The following is a 5,645-nucleotide window of genomic DNA, read 5'->3' on the forward strand; positions in this document are numbered from 1 at the left end:
TGACTCGGGGAAATAGATACAATATTTAAGAGGAAATAAGCTATACTTAAAGCTCGTGCCACTCGGTAAAAAAAAATCGTATATTAGAGGCTCTAAAAAAGTTACTTAAAGACTATTAGGATCGTTGCTAAGAAAAAAGACAAGTTCGTCCCATACTGAGTTTGCCATTTTAATGAAGGTTCACTAGAAGTTCATAGACGAAAGTTGTAGGCGCTTAAATTTGATATTGCCTTGATTAATTAAAGTCCGATGGAAATGTCTTATATGAAATTTATCTCCATGCAGGTCTTCTATATAAATGTCTTTAGATTAAGCTGCGATGTAAATGTCTTTATTCTAAGCTGTTATATAAATGTCTTTATTCTAAACTGCGATATAAATGTCTTTATTCTAAGCTGCAACTTAAATGTCTTTATTCTAAGCTGCGATATAAATGTCTTTATTCTAAGCTGCAACTTAAATGTCTTTATTCTAAGCTAAGATATAAATGTCTTTATTCTAAGCTAAGATATAAATGTCTCTATTCTAAGCTCTTATATAAATGTCTCTATTCTAAGCTCTTATATAAATGTCTCTATTCTAAGCTCTTATATAAATGTCTTTATTCTAAGCTCTTATATAAATGTCTTTATTCTAAGCTGCGACTTAAATGTCTTTATTCTAAGTTGCTATATAAACGTCTTTATTTTAAGCTGCGATATAAATGTCTTTATTTTAAGCTGCGACATAAATGTCTTTATTTTAAGCTGCCTTATAAATGTCACCATATATAAAAGTATTCAATGCAATTGTCCTCTTTAAAAGTATTCTACGCAATTATCCTCTGTAATTGTCGTCTATGGTAGACAACAATTTATGGTCTTCGTCGGGAAAAATGAGTAAATAATTATTCATCATGACTGAATTCTTGGTTTGGGACGGAGTCTAAAGGGTCTTAAAGCCAATAAGAAAGATATAAACACATAAACCTCACGCCCATTGAATAAAGAAAAGCTAAAAGAGTATAAACAAATCCGCAATCTCCGGTTAAAGAATCATTCTTCGAGTTATCCCGGTTATATCTCTCTCTCCGAGTTTTGAAACAAACTCGGAAAACTCCAGAAAGGTTTCTCGGGCTCTTACACGTAACAGACAAAAATGGTCCCCAAAATAGGATTATTGAAATTCGGAATCGATCGAATATTGTCCGAAGAAATTGGACACAAGAATGCAATCGAAAAAGGTAAGATTTTGAAATTGAAGTTCTATGTAAATCCAAGTAAAAACGTCTTCAACTAAAGATTCAGAATCTGAAATCATTCCCCCCCCCCAGGGAACGACCGGCTTCGACGACTATTAAATCTTCTCTTGGAATTCGGCTTTATATCACGTTTGTTTACGAGAAAAACAACGAGTGTTTTGTTTTGAATTTAGGAAGAAAATAACGTATTTTAAATGAGAATTTAAATTTGGGCCCAAATCGGTTCGTATGAAAGGAGTTCCCAATTCGTATTCGAGGAAATGATAGTTTCCAAAAAAAAATATTAAATCTTTAAAGAAATCTACTTAAAAACCACATTTTATACGGTGCAGTATGGTTATTACTAGATATGACATTAATAATAGCTCGGAAGCATTTAGTAAAAGCTAAAATGCCGTCTGCTATATAAACTAACTTCAATTTCTCAAGTTAAACTAAACCAAAACAGCAAGACACATTTTCGTTATCAACAGCGTTAATATTGAAAATGTTTTCGAACGATTTTGGTGATAATATTTATAATATATTAGAGTGTGGGTCTTTTATTCAATTTTCTTTCTAAAGAGATTTAGGGATTACATAACGTAATTTGTTTAGTCTGCCGTATCCCCAAGCAACCAAAGTTCTGGCATCCTATTTATCAAATTAATTCCACTAAAATATTTCAATTTATTAATATATTTTCCTAACTGTATACTTTATAAAAGCAAAACTATAGAGACTGTAAAATATTTCTGATCTAGGATTCTGTCCAGTTTTCACCAATTTTTCACGAACTTCAAATACTTCTAAAAGATCAAAGAAAAAGCTCTTTTCGATATTTAGTCTAGGAGGGTCTGGTCATAGTGGCAAAAATACTGTATAAGAGCTCGTCTAAAGTGCTCAGGTTGAGAGTTTGAAATATTTGGTCTTTTCAACGTTTTCGTGACTCTTGTGTCGAAGTAAAAATATACGAATGCCCGTTTGTTTGGACAATAGACGACAAGTCTAGAATTGTTTTCTTGATCGATTATTGGTATAGGTTATATAAAGTATATTAATAATGAATCAAAGACTAGATTTGATCTTTCACATAGATAAAAATGAAATAATTTCATTTCAAAATTTTCTAGGACCAACCTTATAATTTAATTTATAACCAAGGACAGACAGGTTTATGAAAATTTTAACTCAATTAAAAATGCACCTTATTTATTCATGAAATCAGAAGTATATAATACTTCTCTTCGAGAGAAGTGTACCACAAAGGAGGGTGATTGTAACATGATTCTTCCCAATATCAGAACATGGTTTAATTGACATGCGCGATAAATAGTTCCCTCATCATTACTCTATTATCGCTTAACTATTTGTCAAGGCGCATGCGCTTGTGGATTTTTGTTCCACGTCAAGACAATCAAGGTTTGTGGGTTGATTGATTGGGATTTGGTAAAAAACAGTTATAGAATTCACCCTAGCATGGTGCGATGAATATCTGAAGTTTGATGAGCGGGAGAACAAACAAAAAGGTGCATGAGCCTGGGAAGAATCATGTTATTTAAGAGGATAGAGAGTGTCATCCTTCTTCGATTATCCCCTTCTGATGAAACGTATTTAATTTGCCGTATAAACAAGTTTGTTTCGGGGGATTCAAAATATCGTGTTTGTTGCATTTTATCTCTTTTACCTTTTAAGATTAAAATCCAATTTAATTTATATTTATAGACACGTCAGACGTGATTCCAGTCTTTTTCAATCGAATGCCTTTATCGCATCGGGATAAATATTTGCAACGAAGTGAGAAATTTGCAATGAACGAGTGCAAAAGTCTAGGCGACTATTTCCCCCTTTACACAGGTAAGTTCTATACGATCAGAAGTGAGATGAGACCAGAAGTACTGAGCTAACCAAATTCTTCACTCGGCGAAAGTGAATATTCTTGATAACACAAGAACGGTTGGCCCTCTAGTAGCGGTTTCTGAATTTTCCCTCCAAAACGTGAGACGCTCGCGGTGGTAGACGGCCGAACTAGATTCAAGGAGCCGCGTCCGTGTTCGGCCGCTTCAGGTTGAGGGGAAGGGGGTAGGAAATGTTTTTGGAACTCGACCAATTTTTTTCTCAGTAGTGTAGGCGCATGGGAAGCGGCATAAAATCCTCAAATTTGTTCACTAGTGCCAGGATCTACTATTAATGCTAGAGCCCTTCACTTCTAGTCTCATCTCACTTCTGATACGATTTAAACAAAATTGTTGACATTATGGAAGATTCTGAAATAGTCAGACAGCTATATTTTAATCGATTTAAAATAGGAAAACTTACCAAAATCATCTATTAATTTATTTATTAAATTTCAAAAGTTAACGAGATAAGTCTTTACGCTCAATTTTGATATTATGGACTTATAACCAATTAGTGAAAGAGGTTCTGTATGCTGAAAAGTCAAGTGGTGGCACGGTCGCTAATTGGTTAAAGATCCTAATGGCGGTTTTCTTTACAAAAAAAAAAGAAAGAAAATATTTAGGCCTAGCAGGTCAACTCTTGAACTTCTTTAAGCATTGAAAATTTACATAATATTAGCGGATTTTCTTACTAATTGGTAAGAAAACTTAATCGTCCATATCGCCTATAATATTTTAGCTGGATAAATGGTTTCAATTTGAAATAATAATTTTTCTTTTTAAACGTTCATTCGAATAAAAATTCTAATAATATTCCTTATCGCCAATTGACCATATTTTCAAACCAGGAATCAACCGCAATTTGGAATGGGCTTTAAAAACAAACGCCTATTTTATTCAAGAACATCAAAACCAAACTCAACGAAACAACCCTATCCAAATCCAAGGCGAAGTGAGTACAACATCAACAAAGCGTAAAAGATCATGGTCCAGAGCCGTTTTCTCAAATTTACAACGCAAGGGTTTAGAGAAACGATTCAACATTCAGAAGTACATAACGAAACCGGATCGTCGACAACTAGCCGCCACGTTAGGCTTAACCGATGCCCAAGTGAAAGTATGGTTTCAAAATCGACGTATGAAATGGAGACATTCGAAAGAAGAAGAAAAATCCAGGAAAAAAACAACGACACACATCGAACACAAAATTACAACATAATTTAAAATAAAATTGTTTTTATTTAAAAATCAAATTAAAACTGTAGTACTTAGCGAGTGTTTAATTTCTTTTTTACAAAATATTTCATTAAAACTAGCCTAAGTTCAATACAATAATTATTCCTATTACAAGAAAAATTAAACATTAATTTGTAAATAACATTTCTTGTTTATTTTCGTTTGGTTAATATCGCCTAATAAGTTCCTTTTTTATTTATATATATTGTAAAATTGGTATACATTTTTATAATAATACTTGAAGCTCTCTTTATTATATATAGGCCTATTTATTGTTTTATTATTTAATATTATATATATATGACGCTTTCCACCAATATATTGATATGTTATTATATATTATTGTTATAATATTTATTATTTATTTTATTATATTATTGATACTTTTTTGCACCAAAAAAATACGTTTTTTTCTTCTTGGCTCGGTTTTTACTGGGTTTTTTCTTAGGGGTATAAATATTTGAATTTTCATAAATTTGTTTTTCAAAAACGTTTACTAACCATATCTCCGAGAAATTATTATTTGGCTATGTCTATTTTTGGTGGGAATTATTTATCCTTAGATTAACTAGACTTAATTAACTCTTTCGCAGTGGCGACTCCAGGGGGTAGGCTGAGTAGGCTATAGCCTACGTGTAAAAGCACAGTGCAGCCAAAGGTGGCCCCCAAAATTTGGTCCGAAGGGGCCCCCTATTTTTAGAGATAAGAGCGCTTCCAGGGGGCCCCAAAGTTTTAGCCTACGTGGTGAAAAATATCCTGGCGACGCCACTACCCCAGGAACAACAAGGACTTGACTCTAATTATTACAGAATTTAAGAAACTGAAAAACGTGTACCGCCAAAAAATGCACGTGTAATCGTTTCGCGCCAAAACAAATGCACGTGTAATCGTTTCGCGCCAAAATAAAATGCACTTGTAATCGTTTCGCGCCAAAAAAATGCACGTGTAATCGTTTCGCGCCAAAAAAATGCACGTGTAATCGTTTCGCGCCAAAAAAAATGCACGTGTAATCGTTTCGCGCCAAAAAAAATGCACGTGTAATCGTTTCGCGCCAAAAAAATGCACGTGTAATCGTTTCGCGCCAAAAAAATGCACGTGTAATCGTTTCGCGCCAAAAAAATGCACGTGTAATCGTTTCGCGCCAAAAAATGCACGTGTAATCGTTTCGCGCCAAAAAAAATGCACGTGTAATCGTTTCGCGCCAAAAAAAATTCACGTGTAATTGCTTCGCGCCAAACTTGAAAGAACTTACGTGCACGTTTTCCGTTGAACTTCTTAAACTCTGATAAGCT

The sequence above is a fragment of the Phalangium opilio genome, unplaced genomic scaffold (genome assembly GCF_054372755.1).
Source record: "Phalangium opilio isolate 3A_F unplaced genomic scaffold, DU_Popi_V2 ptg000113l_1, whole genome shotgun sequence".
Taxonomy (NCBI): domain Eukaryota; kingdom Metazoa; phylum Arthropoda; class Arachnida; order Opiliones; family Phalangiidae; genus Phalangium; species Phalangium opilio.